The 15,204-nt window shown below is 42.6% G+C and overlaps 1 pseudogene; it reads right to left on the reverse strand.

Moving 5' to 3' along the window:
* Nucleotides 1-1,527: 1,527 nt before the first annotated feature.
* LOC127196419 (heterogeneous nuclear ribonucleoproteins C1/C2-like) lies at nt 1,528-2,447 on the reverse strand (annotated as a pseudogene).
* Between the last annotated feature and the right edge of the window lie 12,757 nt (nt 2,448-15,204).

Here is a 15,204-nt window from a genome sequence, read left to right on the forward strand (position 1 = left end):
TCTTTCTTGCCTTAATTGGGCCCACAGTTCATTTATTTCTTAAGTATCTATTGTGTCTCCACTATGTGTCAGGCGTATTTAGGTGTAATGGATAGTTTAGTAGATAACACAGTCTATATTCATGGATCATGGAGTTTTATTCAATTGAATTGTCTTCCCCCCCCCCCCCCCGAAACAGCTCTGTGTAGCCTTGGCTGTTCTGGACTTGCCTTGTAGACCAGGCTGGCCTGGAACTCACAGAGATCTGCCTACCTCTGCCTCCTGAGTGCTGGGATTACAGGTGTGCACCACCACACCTGGCTTGGAATTGTCTTTAAGCCTCAGGGGGTTTGTTTGGTTTTGGTCTGGCAGGGCTGAGGTTGGAACTCACAGCTTCACAGTGCTAAGCAAGCCTTCTACTGAACCACAGATTCATCCGGTTTAAACTGGAACGGGAGCTTAAAGACACAGAGCGCCATCCTGCTACTCTCATGCTTGATCCATTCCTCTCTGCCTGTCTTTCCCTCACCAACCAGCTCAACAACAATGTGTGTGTGTGTGTGTGTGTGTGTGTGTGTGTGTGTGTGTGTGTGTGACATGTCCTCATGGAGCCTCTCCAGAGTGTACCGCTCTGATTTTCATAGGAACAAGAACTCTTGTTTTTCATTCATGTATCATTGGTTTTCACAGTAATTAAATTGTATCATTAAAATTACAAGCGTAATGGCAGACGTGGCCTGTGAGCAAATAGCACTGACCTCTGGTGAACACTCAGCTCAATTTGTAAAACAGAAGCGCCTGAGAGGACCTCTCTTAGCTGAGCACTGGGCATGCAGGGCATAAATGCATTTTACAGAGGCAGAGGGGCATTTGCTGGCCTAGTGATGGGTTAGGTCCAGGGCAGGTTCAAAGGCTTCTGCCTTCATTGTCCATTTCAGTTCAGCTGCAGAGTGGGCTTTGATGGACTTGTGCCACTCTCACTGAAGGGCTCAAACATTCAAACTCTTCCCTCCCCCTTCCCCTCCTTCCCCTCCCCTCCCTTTCACATCTCTTTTCTTCCTCTGCCTTTTCTTTTCAAGGTCTCACTGTATAGGTCAGGATAGCCTCAAACTGTGTATCTTTGGTTAGCCTTGGATTCACAGTTCTGCCTCTGGCTTCTCAGTGCTGGGATCAGTAAGCACACACCACAGCCCAGTTCAAGCAGTTATTTTAGAGCTTTATTAAGGTGAGGAAAACAGGGGCTATACTTAAAAAAATTTTTTTTTTATAAAAACCATACATCTTTTTATTGTTAAGTCAAAGAGGTATCAAAATTAAAGCAAAACTTATAGGGCAAGACTTAACAAAGCTACTAAGGAGCATCAAAGGAAGTGAAAATGGAGCTAGGCGCAGGGCGGTTATGAATTAATGGGCACAGGAAGGAATAGGAGGGGGAGAGCAGTGAGAATGCGCTGAGGACACTAGGGGAGGATCTGGTCTTACTTTGATCTCTCACAAGCGCCCAGGTAAATGAAGAATGCGGTAAGATTTCTAAACTCCACTACGTGCTTAAGAGTCATCCTCGCCATTGGCGCTGTCGCTGTCACCCTCTCCTTCCTCAGCCTCTTTCTCATCATCCTGATCAACTCCAGCTGGTCATGCTCCAATCCTCATTGTCGTCATCATCCAGCAGGTCGTCCTCCTCAGCAGAGTCATCTGCCCCTGCTTCAGACTCCGTCTTCACATTAGTCTCCTTCTTCACAGAGGCTGCTCGGCTCTTCTTCGGACTTTTCGAAAAGTTCTTCATCTCTACTGCTTGTTTACTTTGTTCTTTTTCAATTTTTTTCCAGGCTTTCCAGCAGAGAATGTTTTATCTGAGTCAGCTCCTTCTTAATAGCCTGAAGGTCGTCACCTTTCAACTTTCCAGACTTGGAAGAAGATCCCCGTTGCCCACTCTTTGAATTGAATCCACTTTTGCCCCTCCGTGAAGTGTTTCCTGACACACCCTGGCGTGTAGAAGGCACCACAGCTCGAGCAATAGGAGGAGGAGGAGGAACACGTGCTGGGTAACTGTACATCCTGTCATAATAATCCTGTTGAAAGTCATAGTCCAAGTCAAATGAAGAACCGTACATCTCTGCTGCAGATTGTTTCACACCTGCTTTTCCTCGGTTCACTTCTGGCTCTGCAGCCTGGTTAGTATCTAAAACCTGGCCAGCAATCATTCTGCCATCCTCTCCGGCTACAGCAGCCCGGGCATTTCTTTCATTAACATACCGGATGAAGGCAAAGCCCTTATGCACAGAGCAACCCACAATTTTGCTATACTTTGAAAAGATGGCCTCCACATCAGACTTCTTGACCACAAGAGTGTTGAGATTCCCAATGAATACACGGGAATTCACGGATCGAGGATCTGTCTTGTTGGTAACATTGCTAGCCATCTCCTTTGATGATAAGGTATCTCACAAAGCTGAAAACAAGAAGAAGAAGAAAAGAGAGAGAGAGAGAGAGAGAGAGAGAGAGAGAGAGAGAGAGAGAGAGAGATATGAGACTGCCTCCCATACTGCGGGTCAACACCGAGATGCCAAAGCCACAGCAAACTTTTTTTTTTTTAAAGCCAAGTTTTATTTTGCTTTTTAAAAATCTGTGAAGCACAGCTCTGTCTGGCCTTTCATGTACTGCCCTGTTTCTCTGCAGTCTTCCCTAGCTTATCTCCTGGTTAGGCCCCACCCTTCTTCCAGTAGCAGTGCGTCCTTAGGATAGCAAAGTCCCCACCCAGCCCCTTTCTGTGCCTCTCAAAACCCATGCCTCAGAGTCCAGCTGAGAAGCGTCACAGAGCAGACACAAATCCTGGTCTATGGACGGGGTAAAGGAGAATCAAGGGAACCTTGGCTTCATCTCCTATCAAAAGGCATATGAAAGTCATCACACACACACACACACACACACACACACACACACACGAGAGACAGAGAGAGAGAGAGAGAGACAGAGAGAGAGAGAGAGAGAGAGAGAGAGAGAGAGACAGTTGAATTTCACAACTGTCACCTCTGCCCCCACTAGCTGAAAACTTCCCTTCCAGAACAATCCAGGACCAGTGGCCCTGGGCTCAAAGAGCATGTGATCTCTGAGCTTCTCCCTGGAATGAAGCACTCTGTCGGTCCTCTGCAATTAAGCAGAGTCACTTGTGTAATGGGGAAGAAGAGTGTGGTCTGTCCCCACGGTGCCACCTCTAAAGAGCAAGACAAACAAACAGGCAGCCGCAACAAATAACAGACTGTCCTAGGTCCCATGGTGCTTCTGAAGTGACAATAAGGTGGTAGAGATCATTTAATCCCAGCAGCTACAGGTAATGAAGTTAAGGCGACCGGGCACAACGACCTGCAAAGGACGGGGCTTCCTGCTACAACGCTGGGCAGAAGCCTCTCCTATTTTGTCATCTACTGCCACCAAGACACCAGCTGTTTTCAAAGTGTGGTTGCCAAGCCCCCCGGGTTCTGGTCCTATTTTAAGCGTGCCTAAAGTCAGAAGTGCTTTTATAAGGATATGATGCTGATGTGTTTTTCACTGTTTGGTGTCCTCACTGATAGAGGACAGAGCCAAAGTACTGGTGAGTAGAACTCCTACCATCTTCCCACTCACTGAGGTAAGAACACCCAACTGTGTCAGTTCCCACATGTGCACTTGCAACAAACAATGCTACTACTCTCACCTAAGAATGTCCTTGATGAAGGAAAGGTATCAATTGTATTAAATATTGGTACTTCTCAAAATAATCTGTATGATAAAATGTAAATTATGCATGAAATGTTTTTTTATGTATTCCAAAGTATGATTGTTACCATAGAAAAGCACAGGAAAACACTGAGGCAATTATTTCAATTGTGAGCTGAACGGACCACTTTATCATAGAACATTTTTTTTTCTTTTTTTTTTAAAGAATGAGTGACAAAGAGTGCTTTTTTTCCCCCCAGACTGGGCATTTGGCAGGCACTTTCTCAAAAATGAACAAAGGGAGTCTGTCACTTCAAGGAAAATAACCTACAGTATTTGTTGCCAATGATGAAATTTGAGCTTCTATGTGCAAATTGGAATTTTAAAACACTCATTCTCAGCACTGTGGTCCTTGGTAGCTTCCCAGTGCTGAAGGACCTTCCTGATGAGGTCAGTGATATCAATGAGAAGGCTATTTCTCCTGACGTGGCTTAATGAAATGTGTCAACTTTTGGAATACTAGTATAACTCAAGAAACCAACACTTTCCCCTGCTCAGGATAATGAACACACGAAAGGTTCCTTCTAAGCACTTAATAATACTGGCTCTGGTGAGCCCCTAGGCTCGTCCCTGGCTCCCCCCACTAAGTAAATAAAGCAGCATTCTAAGTGTAAAGCAGGTGGGTGGACAGATTACAGAAAGGTCACTGGCACAGAGTCAGAGTCCACATTGGACCAAGCATATAAAAATACCTTTAGGTGGCGGGTGGGAGGTCAGCAAGATGGCACAGCAGGGAAAAGCAGTTGCCATCAAGCCTGGGAAGCCTGAGTTTGAGCCCCAAGACCCATATAGTAGAGGGAGAAAACTTATTCCTTCAAATTCTTTTCTGATTGCCACACAATAAATAAAATGTAATTTTTAAAAATTGAATAAGGGCTGGAGAGATGACTCAGCAGTCAACTGCACTTGTTCTTGCAAAGGACAGGATTGGGTTCCCAGCACCCACATGGCAGCTCACAACTATCTGTAACCCCAGTTCCAGGGGACCTGGTGCTTTCTTCTGACCTCTGAGCACACCAGGAATGCACCTACATTCATGCAGGCAAAACACTCATTAACATGAGAAAAACAAATCTTAAAAAAATACATTTAAGTTTTTTATTTTAATTATTTTTAAAAAGGCTTGTGTAATCTTAACTTTTCTAGTTGTATATTAATGTCTTAATTAATTTTGTAAAAATTACAAAAATTGGGCCAGATAACTACAAAGGCAAAGGAACTTTTCATTTATTTATTTTTTTGGTTTTTCAAAACTGGGTCTCTCTGTGTAGCTTTGACTGTCCTAAACTCACTTTGTAGACCAGGCTGGCCTGGAACTCACAGTGATCTGCCTGCCTCTGCCTCCCTTAGTGCTGGGATTAAAGGTGTGTGCCACCACTCCCACTTGGTTTTTTGTTTGTTTGTTTGATTTTTGGTTGGAACTTTTCACCAAGCCTCCATGACCTGAGTTCGATCCCTGGCACCTAGGCAAAGATACAAAGTGAAAACTGGCTTGCTCACCAGCTCCCCTAAAGCACAACCAACAGTGGTAAACTGCACCCCATACACTGCGTTCCTTCTCCTGCCCCACAGTTCTACTTTTCTGGAGACCCACTGTCACCAAGGACCCCAGAGGCAACTTTGGCACCCAAAACCTCAGAGGCCACTCAGGCCACAAAAACCCCAGTGAAGACATCTTATTGGATCTGAAGACTTGCTGGTCACCAGAACCCCAAGTCACTCAGGCCAGATGACAAAGAGGGAACATAAACCAAGGAGAAAACATCCAAATAAAAGAAAGAAAGAAAGAAACAAATAAACAAACACCCATCCAAAAAATATAACACAGAAATCAACACCTGAACCTATAATAGCCACCACACCCAGATGGGCAAAGGCCAACATAAGAACACAGTCAACAGCAGCCAGGGCAATATGGCATCACCAGAGCCCAGATATCCTAACACAGCAGAAGCACAAGAAAATTACTTTAAGTTCAATCTTACGAAGATGTAGAGGCCTTTAAAAAGGAAATGAATAAATCCCTTAAAGAAATACAGGAAAATACAATCAAACAAGTGAAGGAAATGAATAAAAGTGTTCAAGATCTGAAAATGGGAATAGCAACAGTAAAGAAAACACAAACTGAGGGAGTCCTGGAGATGGAAAACCTAGGGAATAGAGCAGAAACCACAGATGCCAGCATCATCAACAGAGAGAGTACAAGAGATGGATGAGAGAATCTCTGGTGTTCAATGATACAATAGAAGAAATTGATACATCCACTAAAAAAAAATGTTAAATCTAAAAAGTTCCTGACACAAAACATCCAGGAAACCTAGGGCACTATGAGAAGACCAAACCTAAGAGTAATACGAACAGAAGAAGAAAATTCACAGCTAAATGTTTCAGAAAATATATTTTTTTAAAATGGTAGAATATTTTCCCAATGTAAAGAAAGAGATGCCTATAATAATACAAGAAAGCTACAGAACAGCAAATAGATTGGACCAGAAAAGAAAATCCTCCTGCAACATAATAATCAAAACACTAAATGTCGAGAACATAGAAGAATATTAAAAGCTGCAAGGGAAAAAGGCCAAGTCACATATAAAGGCAGACCTATCAGAATTACACCTGATCTTTCAACAGAGACTGTAAAAGCCAGAAAGGCCTGGGAAGATGCCTTGAGGCCTCTAAGAGACCACAGATGCCAGCCTAGACTACTATACCCGGCAAAACTTTTAATCGCCATATATGGAGAAAACAAGATAATTCCATGCAAAGACCAAATTTAAACAGTGTCTATTAACAAATATAGCACAAAGACGATATTAGAATAAAAACTCCAAAACAAGGTTGACTACATCCAAGAAAACATAGGCTATAAATAATTTTACACCAGCAAAACTAAAAAGAAGGGAAGCGCGCGCACACACACACACACACACACACACACACACACACACACACACACACACACTACCACCACCACCAAAGTCAAAGTAACAGGAATTAACAATCACTGATCATTAATATCTCACAACAACAATGGTCTGGTCTCGATTCCATAATAAAAAGACACAGGCTACGAGGGCTCAGTGGAGCATATCTGTAATCCCAGCATTTGGTGGTTGGAGGAGGCAGGGGGAGGTGGATCTCTGTGAGTTTGAGGCCAGCCTAGTCCACAACGCAAGTCCAGGACAGCCAAGGCTACCCAGAGAAACCTTATCTCAAAAAAACAAAACAAAACAAAAAACAAACAAAACAAAAAGACACAGGCTAACAAAATGAATTTGAAAACACTATCTACCATTTTGCTACATACAAGAAATATATCTCAGCATCAAGGACTGACATTACCTCATTATCTTAGAGTAAAGCAAATGGGCCCAAGAAACAAGCTGGAGTAGACATTCTAATATTTAGTAAAATAGACTTCTAACCAAAATCAGTCAAAAGAGATGGGGAAGGACACTTCATATTCATCAAAGGAAAAAAAAAACCACTAAGATTATGTCTCAGTTCTGAATATCTATGTCACAAAATGTAAGGGCACCCACATTCATAAAAGAAACATTACTAAAGCTTAAAATCACACATTCAACCTTGCACATTAATAGTAGGAGACTTCAACACCCCTCTCTCAACAATGGAGAAATCATCCAGACAGAGACTAAACAGAGAAATAATGAAACTAATGGGCATTATGAATCAAATGGACCTAACAGACATCTATAGAACATTTTACCCAAACCCAAAATAATATACTTTCTTCTCAGCATGTCATGGAAACTTCTCTAAAAATGATCATATAGTCTGTCACAAAGCACGTCTCAACAGATATAAGAAAATTGAAATAACCACCTGTATCTTGTAAGACCATCGTGGATTAAAGCTGGACTTAAACAATAACAGAAACAACAGAAAGCCTACAAACTCATGGAAATGGAAGAATTCTTTACTCAATGACCACTGGGTCAAGGAAGAAAAAAAGAAAAAAAAATTAAAGTCTTTCTAGAATTCAATGAAAATAAATGTACAACATACTCAAACTTATGGGACACAATGAAAGCAGTGATCAGAGGACTGTTCAGAGCAACTAAGCACCTTTATAAATCAGTGAGACCTCATTGTAGAGACTTAGCAGCACACCTGATAACTCTAGGACCAAAAGAAGCAAGCACACGCAACAGGAGTAGATGACAGGAAATAATCAAACTCAGGGCTGAGATCAATAAGTTAGAAACAAAGAGAACAATACAAAGTTGGTTCCTTGACATAATCAACAAGATAGAGAAACCCTTTGCCAAACTAATTAAAAGGCAGAGACGAAAATATCCAAATTAACAAAATCAGAAATGAAAAGGAAGACATAACAGCAGACACTGAGGAAATCCAAAGTATCATTAGGTCTTACTTCAAAAATCTATACTTTACAAAATTGGAAAAATCTAAATAAAATGGATGGTTTTTTTGATAGATAGCACTTTCCAAAGTTAAATCAAAATCAGGTAAACTATCTTAATTGACATAACTCCTAAGGAAATAGAAGCACTCATTAAATGTCTCCCAACCAAAAAAGCCCAGGACCAGAGGGTTTTAGCAGGATTCTTCCAGACTTTCAAAGATCTAATTCCAATATTCCTCAAGTAGAAACAGAAGAAACATTCCCAATTCATTTTATTACATCACAGTCACCCTGGTACCTAAACCACATAAAGACTCAACAAAGAAAGAATTTCAGGAGTGTGATACCTCATGCCTTTGATCCCAGCACTGAGGAGGCAGAAGCAGGCAGATCTCTGTGAGTTTGAGGCCATCCTGGTCTACAAAGAGAGTCCAGAACAGCCAGGAGGACTCTGTGTAATAAATAAACCCTGCCTCAAAACAAAACAAAACAAAAACAAAAAGAAAGCAAGAAAAAGAGAGAGAACTTCAGACCAATTTCACTTATGAACATTGATGCAAAAATACTCATAAAATAGTTGAAACCCATGCTAGGCATGGTGACGCATACTTTTAATCCCACACTCGGGAGGCAGAGGCAGGCAGATCTATGTGAGTTCGAGGCCAGCTTGGTTTACAATGTGAATTCAGGACAGCCAAGGCTACACAGAGAAACCATGTCTTGGAAAACCAAATCTAAGAACACATCAAAAATATCATCCATCATGATCAGATAGGAATCATCCCAAGATGCAGCCCTGGCTCAACATGCAAAACTCCATGAATGTAATCCACCATATAAATGAACTGAGAGAGGTAAAAAACATATTATCATCTCATTAGATGCTGAAAAAGCCTTTGACAAAATCCAACACCCCTTCATGATAAAAGTCTTGGAGAGATCAGGGATACAAGGTGCATACCTAAACACAATAAAGTCAACATACACTAAGCCAATAGCCAACATCAAATTAAATGGAGAGAAACTTAAATAAATCCCACTAAAATAAGGGACAAGATAAGCCTATCCATTCTCTCCATACCTACTCAATATAGTGCTTGAAATTTTAGTTAGAGCAATAAGACAACTAAAGCAGATCAGGAGGATACAAACTGGAAAGAAAGAAGTCAAAGTATTGCTATTCACATATGTGACAGTTTATATAAACAACCCAAATATTCCACCAGGGAACTCCTACAACTGATAAACACCTTCAGCAAAATGGATGGATGCAAAATTAACTTAAAAAAAAAAAAGCAGTAGTCCTCCTATATATAAATGATAAATGAGCTCAGAAAGAAATTAGGAAAGCAACACCAACACAACACAAAAATAATATAAAGTATCTTGGTATTACTCTAACCACACAAGTGAAAGATCTGTACGACAAGAACTTCAAATCTTGGAAGGAAGAAATTGAAGAAGATATCAGAAGACAGAAAGATCTCCCATGCTCATGGATCAGTAGGATTAACATAGTGAAAATGGCCACGTTACCAAAATCATCCACAGATGCAACCAATTCTCATTAAAATTCCAACACAATTCTTTGAAAGAACAATACTCAACTTCATATGGGAAAAAACAAAACAAAACAAAAACCAAAAAACCAAAAAAACAACCCAGGACAGCTAAAACAATCCTGTACAATAAAAGAACTTTTGGAGTATCACCATCCCTCATTTCAAGCTTTTTACAGAGCAACAGTAATTAAAACCACGTGGTCCTGGCTTAAAAACAGGATGATGAATGGAATCGAGCCAAAGACCCAGAAGTAAATCCACGCACCAACGGACACCTGATTTTTTTTTTTTCTTTTTGAGACAGGGTCTCCCTGTGTAGCCTTGGCAGACACCCTGATTTTTGACAAAGAATACAAAAGTATATAATTGAAAAAAGAAAGCATCTTCAACACATGTTTCTGGTCTAACTTCATTTCTGCATGTAAAAGAATGCAAATAGATCCATATTTATCACCCTACACAAAACTCAGGTCCAAGTGGATCAGAGACCTCAACCTAGAACTGGATACACTAAATCTGATAGAAGGATACTTGCTTAACTATGTTCATGGTAGCTTTATGCATAAAAGCCAGAACTGGAAACAATCTAGATATCCCTCAGTTGAAGAATGGATAAAGAAACTGGTACATTTACACAATGGAATACTACTCAGCTATTAAAAACAATGACAGCATGAAAAGTTGTAGACAATAAAATGGCTATTATTATTAATAGCCTATAATTTTTAGCAGTTATTATTCAACTGATTTCATATCAATAAAGACATAGACATCTGATAGATTTTTTTAAAGTTTTATTTATTTATGTATTTATTTTGAATACAGTGTTCTGCCTACACACCAGAAGAAGGAACCAGGTCTCACTATAGATGGCTGTGAGCCACCATGTGGTTGCTGGGAATTGAACTCAAGACCTTTGGAAGAGCAGGCAGTGCTCTTAACCTCTGAGCCATCTCTCCACCCCCCACCTGATAGATTTTTAATAAGGCTAATTTCATCTGGGGCTGGGTAGATATTAATCCCCTAAAGCATCTCGTTATCTCCCTGTTCCGCATTTATGCCATTTGCTCTAATCATTCCTATCTGGGCTACTTCCAATCCAAAAGAATGTAAATACTTGCACATGCTGTCCATTTGGGCTGTTTCTCTCCAGCCACGCCAATCCTCAGAGTTTCCTCCCAGCCATGTGGTTCTCCTTTACACTAACTCCTTTATGCTATAGTTGCAGATAGGCTAGCGTAAAGAAGGTGGTCTGCTTTCTTCTCTTCTCTTCCACCTCTCTCTCCCCTTCCCTTGATCCTTCTCTCTTCCAAACTCTCGAACTTACTCTGCCTGCCTCACTTCCACCCTGCCCAGGTGTAGCCGTTTACTTAGCTAATCAGGGATAATTTGGAGGCAAGATTACACAGTATCATTCTGGGTACATGATAGTCTGTGTGTGAAAGACTGCAAGCAGACCTCAGGGAGCAAAATCACTAACAACCAAACACAAAGCACCAGACCATGCTGTTACAATGACATTTGAAGGCAAATGGATGGAACTGGAAAAGATCATCCCGAGTGAGGTAACCCAGACCCAGAAAGACAAACATGGTATGTACTCACTTATAAGTGGATATTAGCCATAAAGTACAGGATAACCATGCTACAATCCACAGACCCAAAGAAGGAGAGCCTAAGGGAGGATGCTTGAATCTCACCGAGAAGGGGAAATAGAATATACATCAGGGGTGGATGGAGGGAGGGAACTAGGTGGCTGAGGGGGTCAGGAGGGGAATAGCAGGGATCAAGTTAGGGGAAGTCAGAGGGAGAAAACACTGGGAGAGAGAACTGGAATCAGTTGCGGGGGGCATCTCTAGGATGAGCTAGAAACCTAGGACAATGGAAACTCCCAGGAATCTATGAGGGTGACTCTAGCTAAAACCCCTAGCAATGGGGGACTGTGGAACTTGAACCAGCCATCTCCTGTAACCAGGCAAGACCTCCAATGGAGGGACTGGGACACCAACCTAGCCACAAAACCTTCAACCCACAATTTGTCCTGTCTACAAGATATGCAGAGGTAAAAATGGAGCAGAAATTGAGGGATTGGCCAAGCAATATCTGGCGTAGCTTGAGACTCATGCCATGAGGGAGAGCGCTCCCCCCACCCCCGACCCCTGACACTATTAATGGCACTCTGCTATAATTGCAGACAGGAGCCTACAACTGTCATCTGAGAGGCTTCACCCAGCAAGTGATGGAAACAGATGCAGAGAGTCAGAGTCACAGGCAAAGATGTGGAGGAGCAGGAGGAAGTATTGAAGGAGCCAGAGAGGTCAAGGACACTACAAGGAAAGCCTACAGAATCAACAAGCCTGAGCCCATAGGGGCCCACAGAGACTGAACTGACAACCAGAGGGCATGCATGGGACAGACCTAGTCCTCTGCATATATGTAAACAGTTGTGCAGCTTGATTTCATGTGGACTCCTAACAGCAGGGGCAAGGGCTGTCTCTGACTCTGTTGCCTGCCTTTGGATCCCTTTCCCCTTACTGTGCTGCCTTGTCAATCTCAATAGGAGAAGATGCACCTAGGTCCACTGCAACTTGATGTGCCAAGGCAGGTTGATATCCGTAGGAGGCCTCCCATTTCTGAGGCGGGAGAGGCGTGAGAGGGAGGAACTGGGAAAAGGGGAGGGAAGAGAAGCTGCAATCGTGATGGAAAGTAAATAACAAACAAACAAAAAAATAAAGAAACGAAGCCTGGCCCCCAAGTTTTTATCTAAGTTCCACAACAATGCTTGGCACACCTGCAGCATTCCTTCACAAAAATCAAGTTAGAGAACCATCCTCTGGCGTGAAATGAAAAGAAAAGTAGCATTACTTCCCCCCCCCCCAGTACTGTATTTTAGAAGATGTGTGTGTGTGTGTGTGTGTGTGTGTGTGTGTGTGTGTGTGTGTGTTTGTGTTTATTACTGGGAATAGAACCCAAGGCCTCTCTTCTCACTTCACTATGGAACATTTCCCCAACTATTTTAAAAATGTTTATATATAAAGTTTAAATATATGCTATATATATCTGTGTGTTGTGTTGGGAGGTATGCACATGTAAACATCAAAGAACAATTTTGTGGAGTTAATTCTTCGTTTTCAGGGAAGCATTTTTACCAGCTAATTAATGGCTAAGCTACCTCACAGGCTTCTCCCACCATCCATCCATCCATCCATCCATCCATCCATCCATCCATCCATCTTGAGATAGGGTCTTGCTAACTTCCTCAGATGGTCTCCAATTGTTTCTATAAGGCAGTATGGCCTCACCCCTATTCTGTCTCTGCTTCCAAGTCCCCTGAGCAGCTAGGAACACAAGCCTATGAGATCCTGCCTAGCTTAGAAGATGTGACTTCTATAAGAACAGAAATACTTATGTTGCTATTTAGTACCTTCATTTTGGTTGTATTACAGTTAGTAAACACATTAACAGCTCTACCGGGAGATATAATTTTCCTGCATTTCAAGAACATAAAGGGGCTCTCAGAAGGAAACAGTTGACTCCTTGGAAAATAGACGGGAGGGAAGAATGTCTGTCTATTTTGCCAAGTAACCCAAGGCCGTCACTGTTTTGTTTTTAGCCCTACCCTGCACCCTGTGTCAGAAAACTCCAGAAGATCTTTGGCACCTTAAAATTAAAGGACTTAAAACAAAGAAGTCCCAAGTAATAAAAAGAAGAGGTCTTCAGGGAGCCATGCTGCAGTGGCCTCCAGCCCTGCAGGCAGCCTGTTGACCTCATACCCAGGCACCCAGTGCCATCTTCAGCCCCAGACCCATCCTGGAAAGAGACTTAAGAAAACCAGAGCTGCCCTCTGCCCTAAGCTCCAAGCTCTGGGCCTCAGGTCCCTGCAGAGAAGGAAAGGTACTGTAAATCTCTCACACTTGCCCAAAGCTGCCAGAAGGCTGCTTTCAGTTAGTAAACAGGGATGGCCTGGCCATCTTTCTCTTCTTTAATAACCTGTGGGGCATCTACTGATTGCACATGCTGGTCTCTCATAAATTAGGACAGGGGCTGTCTTCCGGTTGCTCCGGAGTGCCGTGGATGGCGAAGTTGCCTCACTAATACCAGTACTTCATGTTTGTGGAGCACAGTGCCCTGTGCCACATAACCATAAAGAACATGTATCATCAGGCGCTGAGAAGGCACAGGAACAACTCCGGGGGCAGCTGTGGCATCTAGGCATGTGCTCTGGGAACACCGCAGCATCTGGGCATGCTGCAGACTTTAATTAGGCAGTTTCTTCCACTTCAATCAAGATTGACAGGAAAGGGGATTGCAGGCCTCAGTTTCCAAATGGGAGAAAACCACAGGTCCATGTGGGTAGACGGGAACAGTATTTTTTTTTTTTTTTTTCTAGTCCCCTCAGCAGGGATGGGAGCCAGTAGAAAGGAATGTACCTCTCTTAGCCCGAGTTGTGGGTGGAAGCCCAAGTTAGAAATCAAAGGGTGTATTCAAAACTCTTGCCTCAGGGGCTGCAGAGAATTTCTCATCCCAGTGCCAACCTTAACAAGCTGGGTCTCAGATGCATACTTGTAACCCTGGCAACAAGCTGGGTAGAGACAGTAGTATCTTAGAGGAGGAAGAGGGTGAGGTTGATAGAGGAAGGCACTGGGCATCCTTTTCTGGCCCCAAGAGCACCCCAACCCCCACGCATGTTGGAATACCACACACTCACACACAAACACATACACATACCAATAATTCAACCAATTAATCTTACAACAAAAAAACCTGCTTCACAGCCACTGGGAAGTGTAGATAAAACCACGGAGCTCTAGGCAGCACCTGGATTCTTTTTTTTTGGGCGAGGGGTTGGTTTTGGTTTTGTTTCTTGTTTTTCTTTTAGGTCTTTTTTTTTTCTTTTTCTTTTTCTTTTTTGAGACAGGGTTTCTTTGTTACACAGAGCTCTGGCTGTTCTGGACTCTCTTTGTAGACCAGGCTGGCCTCGAATTTAGAGATCTACCTGTCTCTGCCTCCAGAGTTCTGGGATTAAATGTATGCATCACTACTCAGTTAGTATCTGGAGTCTTATGGATGCTCAGTAACAGACACAGCTATATGAGATGAAGAATCCAGCAATGACGTGTCTCCTGAAAAGATACATAGAAAATGCACAGATCCATTCGCAGCACAACACCCCTCCTCACACATGTCAGGTTCCATCGCAGATTGCTGGCCGGTGCCCTGAAGTCAATTATTCCTTCTGTCATGGTGGTTGTGGAAAACGGACTTCCAGGGATGACCACCTACTCCACTAAAGCTGACCTCCCAGCTCTTGCAGTTAGGCGTGGCTATGAGACTAAATCTTGGCTAAAGAAGTATAAACAAAGAAAAAAAAAAAAAAAAGAGAGAGAGAGAGACTTCTGTGCTTCACAGACAGGCCCAGAGGTGTGGCTCCTGGGCTACTACAATTCTTGTCAAGGTGGCAATGGAGACTAACTCCCAAGGGGCACCCTCTGGGGCAAAACTACTCCACATAGAGAA

This window comes from Acomys russatus, chromosome 1, assembly GCF_903995435.1.
Source record: "Acomys russatus chromosome 1, mAcoRus1.1, whole genome shotgun sequence".
In the NCBI taxonomy this organism is placed as follows: Eukaryota; Metazoa; Chordata; class Mammalia; order Rodentia; family Muridae; genus Acomys; species Acomys russatus.